This window comes from Zootoca vivipara, chromosome 6, assembly GCF_963506605.1.
Source record: "Zootoca vivipara chromosome 6, rZooViv1.1, whole genome shotgun sequence".
Classification (NCBI taxonomy): domain Eukaryota; kingdom Metazoa; phylum Chordata; class Lepidosauria; order Squamata; family Lacertidae; genus Zootoca; species Zootoca vivipara.
Genome location: NC_083281.1, coordinates 74,387,260 through 74,403,869, shown reverse-complemented (window position 1 = coordinate 74,403,869; position 16,610 = coordinate 74,387,260). Strand labels below are relative to the sequence as shown.

Below are 16,610 nucleotides of genomic sequence, written 5' to 3'. Positions count from 1 at the left end.
AGCTCTTGGTAGATTTAATGAATATGGAGGGCCCATTAGCGGCCGTTGTATAAGCACATATTAAAGCAGCTCTTAAAATGTATGCTGTTTACAAGGCTAAACCATAATGGCGCCGAAGGGGCCATTATAACCAGACACTCATATAATCCCGGATCCATGCAACTCCGCCAGCTACCATCTCTCCTGAGAAGATGCCATTTGAAAACCGGCAAGGAGTCACAAGGAAGGCCAAGCCATTGAGTCCGAGAGAGGACCTTCATGGTCTAGATCCTGATGTGTCCAGCGCATGAAGCCACCTGGTACGGCGGCGCATGGGATGGTTTGAGGGGCAGCAGGAGTGGGCCCATCACACCACAGCCAGGTGAATAAAGCACACTCAGCTATTGACCAGGTAAGTACCTAAGAACACAAAAAGAGCCATGCTGGATCACCCATCGGCCCATCTAGCCCAGGCATAGGCAAACTCTGGCCCTCTAGATGTTTGGGACTACAATTCCCACAATCCCTAGCTAACAGGACCAATGGTCAGGGATGATGGGAATTGTAGTCCCAAACATCTGGAGAGCCGGCGTTTGCCCATGCCCGATCGAGCCTAACATGCTGTCCTCACAGTGGCCACCTAGATGCCCCAGGAGGAAACCTTCAAGCAGGGCTCAAGCACAAGAGCCCTCTCCCCTCCTATGGTTTCCAGCAACTGGTATTTAGAAGCACTATTGCCTCTGACTATTGCCTCACTATTGCGAGGAGGAATTAAAGAACCTTTTAACGAGGGAGAAAGAGGAGAGCGCAAAATATGGTCTGAAGCTCAACATCAAAAAAACCAAGATCATGGCCACTGGTCCCATCACCTCCTGGCAAATGGAAGGGGAAGAAATGGAGGCAGTGAGAGATTTTACTTTCTTGGGCTCCTTGATCACTGCAGATGGTGACAGCAGTCACGAAATTAAAAGACGCCTGCTTCTTGGGAGAAAAGCAATGACAAACCTAGACAGCATCTTAAAAAGCAGAGACATCACTTTGCCGACAAAGGTCCGTATAGTTAAAGCTATGGTTTTCCCAGTAGTGATGTATGGAAGTGAGAGCTGGACCATAAAGAAGGCTGATCGTCAAAGAATTGATGCTTTTGAATTATGGTGCTGGAGGAGACTCTTGAGAGTCCCATGGACTGCAAGAAGATCAAACCTATCCATTCTGAAGGAAATCAGCCCTGAGTGCTCACTGGAAGGACAGATCGTGAAGCTGAGGCTCCAATTCTTTGGCCACCTCATGAGAAGAGAAGACTCCCTGGAAAAGACCCTGATGTTAGAGAAGATTGAGGGCACTAGGAGAAGGGGACGTCAGAGGACAAGATGGTTGGACAGTGTTCTCGAAGCTACGAACATGAGTTTGACCAAACTGCGGGAGGCAGTGCAAGACAGGAGTGCCTGGCGTGCTATGGTCCATGGGGTCACGAAGAGTCGGACACGACTAAACGACTAAACAACAACAACATTGCCTCTGACCATTGAGGCAGAGCAAAGCCATCATGGCAAACGGATCAGCATTAGCGAGAAGGCTAGTGTTGACTCCCACAGTTGGGCAACAGCTTTCCATAGTGAGCAAGTTACTTCAAAGCCTAGCCCAAAATTGCAACTCTCGGCAAGAGAGCCTCATAATTTAGGGGAGGGGTGTGTGTAAGAAAAATAAACAGAACCTTGCTGGATGGAGGGGTCGGTGTCTGGGCAAAACCAGCCACCGGGTGCTCGAAGATCAGCAGACGAGTCTGGATGCCGGATCAGGGTTATATAGGGTAAACCCTCGAAGTAGGAGAAGAGAGAGTTCTTGTGCTCGGGTCCTCCTTGAGGCTTTCCCAGAAGAGGCATCTGGTTGGCTACTGTGAGAACAGGATGCTGGGCTAGATGGGCTCCCTTCTGACCTGATCCAGCAGGACTCAGATCTCACATCCTTCCACTCCCTTTTCCTCCAAATGCCTCAAAATTAAGCAGAGCATCCCCCCCCCTCCTTTCTACAACTTCACCAGGAGAGATCAAAGCCTTTCACATACATTATCTCCATAATCTTTTGACCCTTGGCTGCCCTCTCGGTGGAATAATATGAGCCAACAACCTCGCAAAATCCTTCTTCATAACCCCCCCCCCTTCCCCAACACACACAGAGTATAAATAAGTCCATTACAAAGGCAATTAAATACATCTTGCTTTCAGCATAAAGGATAAAAGTCGGGTGTGTGGGGGGGAATTCAACCAAGTTGCAGAGCGGCAACAGGGAGCGGGGGGGGGGGTTGCGGGAGGGAGGCTCACAAAATAAGAAAGAGCTTTTCTTGAAGAAAAGACGCAAAAGCCAAAATTCCCTGTGAATACTAAGGCGACGAAGGAAAACCTCCGCGTTCCCGTAATGACGACACACCACACTTTATGGCTCAGAGTTGAACCCAGAGGCCTTTTTGCTGCTGAGCCTTGTGTCAGGAAACAACCAGACAGTCCCAAATGGGGAAGCAAAACTAAAAACTAAAAAGTCCAACCGTGCCCTTCTCTCTGCAGTTTTCCCAGGGAATGCAGAGCCAAGCACCAGCCTGCAAGAATATTCTCAAGATCTGCGCTCAAGTGCCTGCAGCTTCCCTGAAAAGCATCCAGCAGGTCTCTCTTGCCCTTTGCAAAACCCTTTTGGGTCTTCTTCTGATCCCACCCCTCTCTCTCCTCCACACACACACACGTCACCACAACTTGAATGAATGAATGAATGAATGAATTTATTAATACGGTCGCAGACCAGCATCAACACATACAATAATACAGATCAGCACAAAGCATAACAAAATGCAAAAGGCAGTGTGAAAATAACGAGGATTTAAATACAAAAATTAAAATCACTTCTTAACGGACTCCCTGTAGTTGACATTTAGGGGTTGGGTCATTATGGGATATCACTTGCTTCCTGCGATTGATTGCGGAAAAGCAAAATTTAGCTACATTTAATGTAGTCTTGGAATTCTTGTCCTCTAGCAGTAGTTTTAGACTATGATGATCAGATTCTTTCATGGACTTTTGCAAGACAGGTGTAATAAAAGTCAAACGTATATCGTCATACAAACGACAGCGTAAAAGTACATGTGAGGCAGTTTCTACTTCCATAGAGCCGCAAGGGCAGACCCGTGCAGTATATGGTTTACCCTCAAATCTGCCCTGTAGTAAGGCAGAAGGGAGAACATTGAATCTGACAAGGGTAAAAGATCGTCTGTATTTGGGGATCTGAATTTCAGACAGATAGCTTGCTGGGGCGAAACCTCTCCCATGGTCCCTTATTACAGAATATTTAGTCATTTCACTCATGTGGCATTGTAATTCTACGTCCCAGATTCGCTGGCGAATTAAAGTCCTGGCTCTCTCGTATCCTGCCGCAATTAAGATTTGCGGGGAGAGTCCCAGGCTTCTTATCTTTTCAAACAGGGAGGCTTTCCAGGTAGAGTGGTAGGAGTCTAACAATGTTAAATGTGCCAACCCGGCCGGGAAGAAGATAAGTTTTAGCCAGAAATGGATCTTTGCTATCCACAGCCGTGCATTGATGGATAATTGTCCGACTTCCAGTCGGACAGCTATATTGGCTACACAGGGGGGGATCCCCAATAGACAGCGATAAAATTTGGTTTGGAATGCCTCGACCGGCGCGAGATTTTTAAAAGTGCAAACCTGGGAACCATAGGTAAGTTGAGGGAGTATTTTTGTGACAAAGACTTGGGAGGCTGCTGGAACATATTGACCCCCTTTCCCATAGAAGAATCTTGTTAGGGCTTTGGTGGTCCTTCCTGCGTTGGCAATGGCATTTTTCATCTGATGATGCCATGAGCCCCTTTCCTGAAACATTATACCCAGATATTTATAGGTTTCCACCTGATCAATGGGTTGGCTATCAATTCTCCATTTGTGTTTCCTTCTTTTTTTTGAAAACACCATGATTTTAGATTTGCTGTAATTTATTGTAAGTTGTTCAGTTTTACAATAGTTAGCAAGGGATCTCAGGAGTTTCCTTAAACCAACGCAGGAAAAGGAAAGTAGAACTGCGTCGTCCGCATATAAGAGTACTGGAAGGGGGATACCTGCCAATTTGGGGGGGTGGGCATTTTCCATCAACATATTTTCTGCTAGAGAGTTTATGTAAAAATTAAATAAAATTGGTGCAAGGACGCACCCCTGTTTTACCCCATGGTGGGTTTGGATTTCTTTGGTTAGGTGGCCCAAACGGTCGCACCTTACCCTGACCCTGGTGTTTTCATATAACCCACGAATAAGACACAATAAGCGTTTATCAATGTTTGTGGCGCCAAGCTTTTCCCAGAGTCTGTCCCTAGGAATTAGATCAAAGGCGGATTTGAAATCTATAAAAGCTGTATAAAGGGACCCCCCTTTTCTAGAGTATTTGTCCGCCAGATGTTGGAGGATCAATGCCTGGTCTATAGTTGACCTCTTAGTTCTAAAACCAGCTTGGACTTCTGCTAGAATATGCTCTCGTTCCATCCACTCCACTAATTTAACACGTAGATGGGCGGCATACAGTTTACTGATAATACTTAGTAAACTGATTGGTCTGTAATTTGCAGGCTCGGTTCTGTTCCCTTTCTTGAATATTGGAATGATAATTGCTAAACCCCAGTCCTCGGGGATAAGAGCCGCTTCATTTATGCTGGTAAACACGGCAGCTAGCACAGGGGCCCACCATTCAACATTTGCCTTAAGTATTTCTGGTGTGATATTGTCCGCACCCGGAGCTTTCCCAGATTTAAGAGAATGGATAAGGCTAGTAATTTCATTGATGGTTACAGGGGGCCATTCAGTGCCGGTATCAATCGGGGCAAGATGGAGGGCCGGGGCCAACTGGTTTGAAGAGTATAGTGAGTGGAAGTGTGCCTCCCATACTCCAGCGGGGATAGAGTATTCGATTTCAGTCGGGGAGTCTTTCCAGTTTTTTGCAATTATCTTCCAGAATGTGGCAGAATCTTTCCTTTTTGAGGCCTCTATTAGGCACAGCTTATTAGGCCACAACTTTCCCAATGGTGAAAAAAGGCTACAGAGAGAGGGGGGGGGGGAGAGAGAGAGAGCTTCAAATTCATTGGCTAGTCTCTGGGCAAGGAGGGCAGCCAGGAATGCCAGCTGACACAATGCCCCCTCAGCACAGGAGCCATTTGTTATTTCATTTATTTATTGGTGGGCCATTCCATAACCTTAAGTTTTCTGGGAAACTTGCAATAATTATGTATTTTAAAAAAAACTGAAATGCAATGTAAGGCATAAAGCCATGAGCACAGATGCAAAGAAAGCAAAACACTGCACCCTCAAATCAAAGAGGCAGATCTGTTCATTCAGAGCTGCCCAGACTTTGACCAACGATGTCCAAGGCCTGGTAGGATGTCCAAGCCACTGAAAGGATGACAAAGATGCTGCCAGGTGAGCCTCCCTGGGGCGGCTGTTCTTTACCCAGGCTGCCACAACTGAAATGCCCCACTTATGCCCAGGTGACAATCTTGCAGGCCTACGCACACCAAGGAACTTAGGCGGAACACAAGAGGAGGATAGACTCATGGGAGGATAAATGGCAAACTCCATCCTTGAGCCTAAGAAAAGAACAAGTCGTCTTCTTCTTTTGTTGTTTTTTTAAAGGCAGGGAGAGCTCTTCTGGGTCAGGTTGGGAGAAGGTGGCTAACAAATGCTGATTAATGTACAAGATCAGGCTCCTCTGCAACTCATTACGCCCACGGCTGCCATGAAATCGCCCTCTCCTTTACAATTTCATGCAGGACATAAAAGCGAAAATATTTTTGGCTTGCGTAAGTAGCAGGCTATGAATATTAAAGCAGGCCCCTATTACTAATTCAATGCCATTCATTTTAAGGAGACACGTAGGAGCCAACGCCTTCCCCACACTCCCTGGAAGGAACGCTGTTTGCGGACACACACGCTAAACCCTGTCTGTGGTGCCTACCCCTTCCCCCCAAAGAATGAGACAGGAGACCAGAGTATGGGTTCAAATTGGCCACAACTTTATTGAGCCTCAGAAGTGGGAAACTTGGCATAGGCCTTGGCAGGTAACCTTCTCAGCCCGTCTGGCTGAGGATATGCAGGTGGATGAGGCACAGTGAGAAGGGACTGTAAAGCACAAACTTACACAGCATGCCTTTCCACTAACCTCGGCCTGGGAGTTGGATCTACATGCCGCCGCTCTAGGGCCAGGGACTCCCGGTTTTGCCCTTTAATGCGCCCTGCAAGCGCCGCCGCATGGGAAGGAAGCATGAATGCATCCCCCCAAATCTCATGATAGACTAAAGGATACCTTGCCAAGGCCTAAAACCCCCAAAGTTGTGACGAAATGCTATGGGGAAGGTGAAACCTGCCAATGCAGGGGAAATTCCATCCCGGTTCTGAATACAGCAACCATCTTACGAATGCAGCAACGCCCGCTGACCTCGAACACGAAATATTAGTCTGTAAGGGAAAATATCGGTAACTTGATGACCGCTGACCTAGGATGAAATTATTTGGAGGCAAGAATTATTATTTATTGAGGGAGGGTTGGGTGGGTGATCCTGGAGAGAAGAACCAAGTGAGGCCTGGTCAAAAGGCTCAGGCTCTTTTCTTTGGCCTTAGCCCCACCCCTGGCCGGCCGTCCATTGTCCTACCAGGCCAGGGGCTGGTCAAAGGCCAACCTGAGCCAGTGGGAGGCACCCGCCCAGGTAAGCCCCACTCGGTGCCGCAAAACCCGCCCACCTGTGGGGAAGGGAGGGCGGAAATTACCAGCCCTCCCCCACCTGGAATTCCCCAATCCGAAAGCTCGCCCTACTAACCTGTGAATGGTTTCGAGATTTTGCAAACAAAACGCCGCAACATCCGCACACAAGCAACAACGGCGGAAGCCTGGGGGCAGGGGCGTGCGTGGATTCGCTCTCTTATTGAGCTGAATGTTATGGGAAGGTGCATGGAGGAGTAGCCTTGGTTCAGCTCTGCCTGTGTGACCCCTCAGTTTCCTAAAATTGAAGCTGGATCCTAAAAAGACAGAGGTGTTCCAAGTTGTCACATCTGAGAGATAGGAAGACAGCCTGTTCTGGAAGGAGCAGGTCTCTAGCTTGCGGGTGCTACCATACCCAACACTCTCATGGGAGCCTAAGGCGGCCTCAGGTGGCTCAGAGATGTGGGACGGGTGGGGGCGAGGGGGGGTTATTGGTTTGTGTTTGTTCTTGTTCTTATTATGTATTTTTGCATTTTTATGTTGTAAACCGCCCTGAGATCTATGGATGAAGAGTGGTATACAAATGTAATAAATAAAACATAATAAACCAACAAACAAAGCAAGTAAATAAAGAAGACTTGGCCATTGTTCTCCATGCTTCCAGACAGGATTACTGCAAAGTACTGTAAGTGGGGCTGCCCTTGAAGATGAACCGGAAACTTCGGACTCAGCTACCTTAGTCAAAAAGCAATGTTTTGAATGCGTTATAAACATGCAACACCAGATAGCGCTGGAGAGCAAAAAAAAAAAAGAGAGAGATTTTTATGTAGCCTTTTTTAATAACAATTTAATTTCTGACCTATTTATAGTTTTTCTTTCCTGTGTGTAGATCCACCCTTCAACCGCTCCAAATTGCAGCAACCAGTTTACCAACTGCGTAATCGTATAAACCCAGTTTAAAAACAGTTCCACTGGTTGCCAGATTATCTCCAGGGCTTAATTCAAGGTGTTTACAGCCTTATATGCCTTAGGCCCCAAATACCTGAAAGATCACCTCCTTCCCTACAGATCCCCTTGGGTGATAACAGCAGCGGAAGGTGCCCTCTTGGAGGTTCCACTGCCCTCAGAGATTGGGTGAAATGAAATTGCCAGGCACACCTCTGTGGGGCTGCCCCAGAGATGCTGTTGTCCTGGGTCACCCCCACAGAGGTGTGCCTGGCAATTTCATTATACAGATTTTTGCAAATGACGAAGATGCACCTCGTTACCCTGCCCTTTGACACGAGATTTTACATATATATATATGGACCCACTCTAGTTGTTCTTGTGATTTGTTTCAAACTGGTCTTAATGCTGTCTTTTGTATGGCTGTAACCTGTCCTGGAGCCTTTTGGTGAAGGGCACATTAATAATAATAATAATAATAATAATAATAATAATAATAATAATAATAGCAGCTGCAGAACTCTAATTCTGCAGGTAAGTGTCCCCAGCATACATTGCCAGCATGTGGGAAGGCGCCAAGTTCTACTTCCCTCTATTTGCTATGGGCTTTATTCCTGGTCCTGTTCAGCCTCCCCTCCTTCCTGGCAACAGACACTACGGGATAATCATCGGCCTTGCTTCCAGCTTTCTGCTGTCACAGTATATCCCCAACACAACAGCTCATGCAAGAGGAAGAGTTTCCAAAGGTTAAGCACTAGATAAATGTTCTGAGGTTCTCTACACTCCGTAAACGGTTGCTTTTGATTATTGCAAAGGGGGGAGAGGGAGGGGGGAGCCAAGCCTGCCTCCAACATCTGTCCACCAGTGCTTCTGGCAAGACTCAAAGAGGTGCCCAGGGCGAGAGACATCTCCAAATCAGCTGATCTGGTTCCAGTTCAGCGGGGACCCCGGCTCCATCCTGCTGAATTCTGCTGTCACATTTTTCACTGTCGCGGCCGGGCTGAAACACCATTCATCATTACCATTACCAAAAAGAGGACGAGGGGGTGGGGGAAAAGAGAGCGAGAGAAAGAAAGAAGGAAATCCACTAGCAATGTACATATCAGATCTCTGTTCCATCCAGCTGTGGCTTTTTAACTCTGGGCAGCCCAGCAGGCAGGTGGCCAAAGGGTGGCTCATTGGAAGGGCTGTTTCTGAATGGAAATCAGTCATTACTGAAGGGAACCAGATGTCTCAAACTGGGGGTACGGAATGTGTGCAGCCCCTCTGAGACCACCACTACCAAAGCACGTATCATTACATTAGACAGGGGGTCGGTGGGAATATCTGTACCCTGGAATGTGTTTACACGTGTCCAAGCGCAAGCAATATGTCTCTCTATGGGTCCTGGGCAACTTTCCCCATACCAGCCAGCTGTTTCAGGGTGCCCTCCCTGGGCATAGCCAAGGGGGGCAAGGAGGGGCAGCTGCCACCCCTAAATCAATAAAAATCCATAGCTAACTGAGGTTCTGCCCCCCCAATAATACAAAAGGCCTGCCCTCCCCCAACACAAATCCAGGCTATGACCATTGGTACCCTCCATGTGTCATAACTCCAACTAGCGACGGGGAACTTGCTGCTGCTCATGCATTGATGGTGGTTGAGAGGGGACTGTGTGTGTTCTCTGCTTTCATGCATCCACCAAGGAAACAAGCCTTTTCAAGACTGAGGAATCAGTGTGGTGTAGTGGTTAGAGAGTCAGACTGGGGCCCTGGGGGAAACCAGGTTTCAAATCTCTCCAGCTCAGTCAGTTGCGCTCTCTCTCTCAGTCTAACCTACCTCACAGGGTTGTTGTGAGGATAAAACGAGGAGGAAAAGAGCCATGAGCTCCTTGGAGAAAAGGTGGGGTATGAATCAAATAAATGGGTGGCCTCGGAATGGATTTGGGTGCCATGTTCGCAACACAGCCACACTGAGGCATGAGGTTCTTGAACACGGGTTCCATGTTGTTGGAGCACAGGTTAGGTTGTTGTCTTGTTGGGTTGTCTGGGAAATAAAGGGGAGCCACGCCGGGGTGAAGGCATCTTCTTTTGTTTGCCTCCACGTTAGTTTCAATTTGTGGCATAGCTTTTCTAGTAGGGCCGTTTCTTGATTTGACCCAACCACCCCGCATCCCCTCACACCCAAAAATGAAACTCACTGCAGTCTACTGAATGCAACCCACCCTGCTCTGGGCTCTGCCATCTCTCGCCCCACCGACAAAAACAAACAGGCAAATAAAGAACCTACCCCAGTGGGGCTGACTCAAAAACTCTGTACATAACATAGCAAAAGAATGAAAGATCATTACCCACCCTTTTTTCACCCCGATTCTCTCTCCCACCCCCACCACCCAACCTCACAATGTCTATGACAGCAGTATCTCACATAACTGACCTGTAGAAAGGACTCTATGAATCGAAAACAGAGAAGTTGTAGGTTATTCCTTGTTATCCATGAAAATCTTTCCCCAAAAAACAGGCTCCATGCATGTTCCCTGTAAAGCCCAAAGGGGAACTTGCAGTACGAGCAGCCTTTGGATATGCTCATGCCACCTGAGCATCTTTCTGCACATGAGTTCCCCTAAGGGGAGAATTACATGGATGAAGCATGGCCACACTGGACCCATGACTCTTGCAGCTTCCGCATTGTCTGCACTGCGGAGGCAAACGGCCATTTCCGTAGCATAACAACTGTGTGAGACTGCATGCTCTTTGGGGTAGAATTTCTTGTTTTAACTGTGTACAGAGCCGTATACGTTGATGGCAATATATAAATAAACGATAACAACAGCGATAGCTGTGAGCAGAAGTGGAAAGCATCTAATGCAGGGTTGGGGAGTCACAGAGGCAGGGGCCAGATGTGCCCGCCCTTCCCAATCTCTCTGTTCAGCTCCCTTGCCAGGCCAAGCCTGGCACAAGCCCTGCTCCGCACCAGCTCAGAATGTGCCCCTGAGTTGTGATCATGCCTATTGCTGGGCTGGATGGAGAGAGGAGGTTGTAGCATCCTCTTGGTTTCCACATGGGTGGGATGCAGTGTACCACCAAAAAATAAGAGTCTAACCCTGTCCACTTTTGCCTCTGCCCCTTCTCATTGCTGGCATGCTCTCCAAAGGTTGACCGTTCCTCACCCATTAGATCAGCCATCCCCAAACTGTGGCCCTGCAGATGTTTTGACCTACAACTCCCATGATCCCTAGCTAACAGGACCAAGTGGTCAGGGATGATGGGAATTGTAGTCCAAAACATCTGGAGAGCCGAAGTTTGGGGATGCCTGCATTAGATGGATAATTCTTGGCAACTACACACAAAAGTACAGTTCCCAGGGTCCTTTGGGGGGGGGGTAAGCCATGCCTGCTAAAATCAGCGCCGCAGACGGGTGCTTAGAAAAATGCCAGGCTTCCTTAAGCCCCTCTCACTGCTATTTTTGAGATTCCATTAGAACAAGCTAAGGAAGGCTGAAGCATTTCTGACGGAGCCTTCACGTCATTCATCTTAAAGTCTTCACTCACATGATCCCTCTTTACATACAGTTCACTGGGTCTGAACCTTTAAGCTCTTGGTGTTTGAAGAGGGGGAGAGAGAGGCTTTGAAAGGGCTTCTTTGGGGGAAGGTTGCCTTAACCGCCTTCCATTTAAGCCGCCAGTCCCAGAATGGATGACTTTAAGAATTCAGAGAGTGCATTCCCAACAAATGCAAATAATAATAATAATAATAATAATAATAATAATGCCATAACAAAAAGGAAATGAGGATCGTTTTAAGCAATAGATTTTTTTATGCATCTTTTAAACACACATAAACAAACAGGCAACTTCCTGCAGAGTATCCCCACCATTTGCAAGCTTAACTGCTTACATGTTCATATGCAACACAAATAAAAATCCTCATTGAGCAGGGCAGTGGGTAGACAACGCTAAGAACAGTTATATGTATTATCAGCATCATATAATAGCTCGGTTCTCCCTCCACTGTTGGAGGCAGTAGAATCATTGAATTGCAGAACTGTAGAGTTGGGAGGGACCACGAGGGTCGTCTGTTCCAACCCATCTTTGGCCCAAACCACTAAGTACAGACTTTACGTTAACGCCTTGGAATTGCCAGTGAGCCTTCCACAAATGTGGCAATAAATCATTCCAACAATGAAAAGAAGAGCTGACTCAGCTTTCCCCAGAAGTCCACAGGAACAGCCGGATCTTCTGCAGATGCTGCAATGGCATCAGCAAATGGAGACAGTTGTGGCTCCAGTGGATGGGAGTTCCACAAGCAAGACACCATTAACAGAGAAGGCCCAATCCCATGGCATGGCAGAATGGCCCATGGTCATCAATGGAAGCTCCAGCAAGAGCTCCCTGGTAGATGTCAAGGCAGATGATGGACCGGGAGCTACTTCAGACACTTGGCGGGCAGGGCAGGGGTCCCCAGCAGGTGTACAGCTTCACACACTAAGGTCAACACCTTGAATTTGGCCGGGGAAGCCAAAGAAGCTCTTTTACAATCAATGTGAAATGATCCCACCTAGCCTGGCAGCTGCATCCTCCATCAGCTGCAGTTTCCAGACTGTCATCAAGGACTCACGGAGTGCATTGCAATCATCTAAGCAGGAGGTTAGCAGAGCATTTAGAGTGGCGTCCAGTTGGCCGCTGTGGGAGCAGGGTGCTGGACAAGATGGGCCACTGGCCTGATTCAGTGTGCTAGGTTATCCTAGTCCAGGAAGAGCTGTAGCTGGCAAACCATCTGGAGAGGGAACTAGGTATGCCATGCCCCATCGGCCATCTGGGCCTCTAGTGGCTATGTTTGCTGAAGAAGCTTCCTAAGATGACAAACTCTGTTCAGAACAGGCCACCTAGCTACCTCTCAGATCTGGGAACAACCCAACCATCAGTGCCTTCATATTCAGTCTCAGTTTATTAGCTGTCACCTGGCCAATGGCTGCTTCCAGACACTTGCCCCCAAACAGAACAGCCTCTCCTGATTCAGATGGGATGGAGAGACAGGGCTGGGCAGTGAGCTGGTGAATCCTAGTTCCTTGAAGGCTATGCCCTCAGCTGTGTGCTTGCTGGAAGCATCACTGTAGGAAGCAGAGTCCTGGACTAGGGAGACCTTTCCTCTAATCCAGCAAGGCAACTTCTTATGTCCTTAAGCTCTGTCTGACCAGCCAGTCTGACCAGTCTGACCATTGTAGAATATACCCGAGGAAACACAGTTGTTTCTCCCCAAACCTACCTGCTTTGGAAAGGGAAAACGTCACACACACACCCAAAAAATAGCAAGACCACCTTGTGTGGTCCACCTCTGAAGCTAAGGAGGTTGAAGATCTGGCTAACACCTGCCTACAAGCCAAACATTTTGAAAGCCCCATGCTCTGAATTCCCTGATAGGACGGCAAAACAGAGGAGGCTGCTGAGGCCCTCCAAATGTTGCCAGACTACAGTGCCCATCATCCCTGACTACTGAGGCTACTGGGAGTTGGAGGAGAAAATGCAGCCATGAAACATCCTGGGGCACTTGTTAATTCTGAAGACAACGAGGCAGATCAAATGCAGAACAACCTCCCACCCCCTCCCAAGTTTTCTGAGCTCATATCTTTTCTGTGTCTCAAAGAATAGAATCATTTTGCATCGGAAAATGTCGTGTGTTTCCAAGCAAGATGAATAGGGCTCTAGCTGTTTACCTCTGATCACTATTAAGCCGGGTCATTCTTCTTCATCTATCGGATAAGGATGATGCCAATTTAATATCCATGCTCCAACCGCTTGCAATTCATCAATTGCTTCCATCAGTAACTGTCCTGGATTTCGTTCTGTTTTATTGTGGTTACTTGTTCAGCTTGAAAAACAGAATTAAATCAGAAAGCCTCGCTCCTGAAAACAGCAGAGAAGCTGAAAATTAGCAGATTCCCGCTCCAACTGGAAAGTTCTTTGTAGGGCTGGTCCTTGATTGGCTTTTCTTTTAATGTGTTAATGTTGAAATCCCAGACCCTCCAAGCATCCCTGTTTTCCAGGGACAGTCCTGGATTTACAGAAGTCGTCCCGGTTTCTGATTTGATCCCAGAATGCCCTGCTATTCCTTAGGATGTCCCTATTTTTATCGGAGAAATGTTGGAGGGTCTGGAGTTATGCAACCCCTGAGCCAATGAGATAAGTAACTAGACAACCTTTAGAAGACATCTGAAGGCAGCCCTGCATAGGGAAGCTGCTTAATGTTTAATGTTCTGTTATGTTTTTATATATGTTGGGAGCCACCCAGAGTGGCTGGGACAACCCAGTCAAATGGGCGGGATATAAATAATAAAATTGTTGTTGTTGTTGTTGTTAAATAGGACATCCCTATTTTCATCAGAGAAATGTTGGAGAGTATGAAATCACCCACCCCATGAGGGAGTGGGCCCATCAAGTTTATGTGTGGAGGGACTGCAAACATTTTAGAGGATGTAGGCTGCCAGCCAGAGCCTAGTGCAACATGGCCACCGTGGAGGAAGAAAGGAGTCAAACGACACCGGGTGCTTTAGAGAAAAGAGCTTTTTATTTCTGCCATGCAAGCAGGGCAAAAAGGTGATCTGTGTTAAATTCACACAAAACACACTGTGTTGAGTTTGTAGCTACATTATATACCCTTGTTCCTGTGGGGTGGGGCAGTCCTACCCCTCCGTTCTGGAGTGCCACGTTGATACATTCCAGCCTTGTGTTGGGCAAGCCGGAGGCCCCCCACAGCGGGGGTCTTGTAAATTCCCATTAAGCAAGATGATGGGGCAAAGTATTTCCTTATTATATTATTTTACAAGCTCATATATTGTCCATGGGAGAGTCATGGCTTGGGGCCCCCAGAAATGTAGCCTGACTAGCATTTCTTTCCTATCTTTAAGGAGTGCCTTTTTGAGGAACAGCTTAGGGGGCTGGGTATGTTTAGCCTGGAGAAGAGAAGGTTGAGGGGGTGAAGGGTTGCTTTCTGCTACCCCAGAAAAGTAGACACAAACCATGGATTCAAACTACAAGAGTATTCCACCCATACGTCAGGAAGAACCTCCCGGCAGCGAGAGCTGTTCGGCAGTGGAATTTGCCTGCAGGTAATGTGGTGGACTCTCCTTCCCTAGAGGTTTCCATGCAGAGGCTTGATAGCCACGTCAGGAATACTCTGATTGTGTTTCCTGCCTGGCAGGTTGGATTGGATCCCCCTCCCCATGGTCTCCTCCAACTCAACTCCTTTCTTATGTGAGAGAATATTTTGCCAATAATTTGAACTTAATGAAGTGGGGAGAAATCAGATTCAGTTCTTGCTCAAAGATAAACTTAACACACACGTGCACTTTACTTTGTAAGGAATGTTGTCCCTGCAAAGATGTGTGCCTTGCCCACTGTCGCTGCCAGACCTGTTTGGCAGCTGTTCTTGCGGGGTAGGTATGTGATGATCTTATCTATAGCTGAAGGCTACTTCCTTCATTCCCTCCTCTTCTTTTGGACAGCTTCCTAGCTCGTCCAGGGGGAGGGGTTGATATTCTGCAAGGGCAAGGATTCGGGGCCTTATAGATTCATTAGCAATACGCTGCATCATATTTTGGCACAGTTGCAAGAAGCAGGGTATACAGAAGCAAAGAAGCAATAAAATAATAATAGGTCCTAAGAACATCATTAACAAACCCTTGAGCCATGCCAACCCCGGGAATATGTCATTTAGCCACGACATGTCCCATCCTTCCCATTGTCATACTGCTGGTGCTGGTACTGGTGCTCCCTTCTTTGGCTATTCAGACTATGAAATTGAGGCTATCTGCAATATCCCATGTGCTCTTAATTTGGACAGTGGTAGCATCGTACGTTTGGTTACACTGGGATAGCCCTTCGTATGTTATATTGTGAGAGCCCTCTTTCTTTTGGTGGACACAATACCAACCTGTGAGTCGGTGGACTCGCAGAGGGATTGTGGAATTCCACAAATGGGCATTCAGGGATCAAATTCAAATACTGGGCTGGTCAGAGTAGTCTCATTCCACGACACAGGGAGGAAAGGCATTCCACCGATTGCTTTGGTGTGCATACCAAGCACTCCATGCTGTTAGTGGAATTGGCCACCATCAAAAGGTCCTGTCCCAAATCTAATAGAAATTGATTATAAGAACCGGGGCAAGCTTGTATGTGTGCAATTGGTCCTTCAGGGAATCTCCCTTTAAACTATAAAAACTATAACTGGCAAGAGTGCAGGTGGCCATGAGCAAATATTGCTCTCCGCATCCCTGATCTATAACTTTAACACAAGTACTTAAAATTGCTCCAGCCTGGCAGACCTCAAAATGGTGAGGGGAAGAGCCGTAATTTTGTTGCTCCTTCATCCCTGCGCTCTTTGCCTGCGTTAAGATTTTGTAATTGTTTTTGAAAACTTTGGTGCATGTTTCATCACGTGGATTCAGGCCACGCAATCAATAGCGCTCTTTGGTTTACATAATTGTACTACAGGAGTGCAATATATGTGTTAATGAGATTACTTGCAAAAAGTGGAGCTAACTTAGCAGGATACTTACGAAAAACATGTCCCCTACTCCAAAAAAACTGTTCCCAAAACAATAATATAGTTCAGGGCATCGTAATCCTATAAACACTCACAGAATCTCACTTGATGTGTGCTTGCTTTGATGAAGGCATGAAATAGCCTAGCAAATTACATATTTTGTAAGCAATTCAAAAATACATTCTTAATGCACATCCCTACCCCTGACTATAGGCAATGTTGCCTGGGGTGGATGGGAATTGTAGTACAAAACATTTGGAGTCCCCTCAGTTGTGGAAGGCTGTGGTGTGGGCAGTACATTGTCAGCAAACTTTTTCAGCAGGGGGCCGGTCCACTGTCTCCCAGACCTTGTGGGAGGCCGGACTGTATTTTTTTAATATAAAACTGAACGAATTCCTATGCCCCACAAATAACCCACAGATGCATTTTAAA

General features: G+C 47.1%; 1 protein-coding gene across 2 annotated transcripts in view; it reads right to left on the bottom strand.

The window, feature by feature from the left end:
* The window catches only part of CAMTA1 (calmodulin binding transcription activator 1), a 691,460-nt gene that overhangs the window by 519,291 nt on the left and 155,559 nt on the right, over positions 1-16,610 (bottom strand). The gene's annotated exons all lie outside the window — the stretch shown is intronic.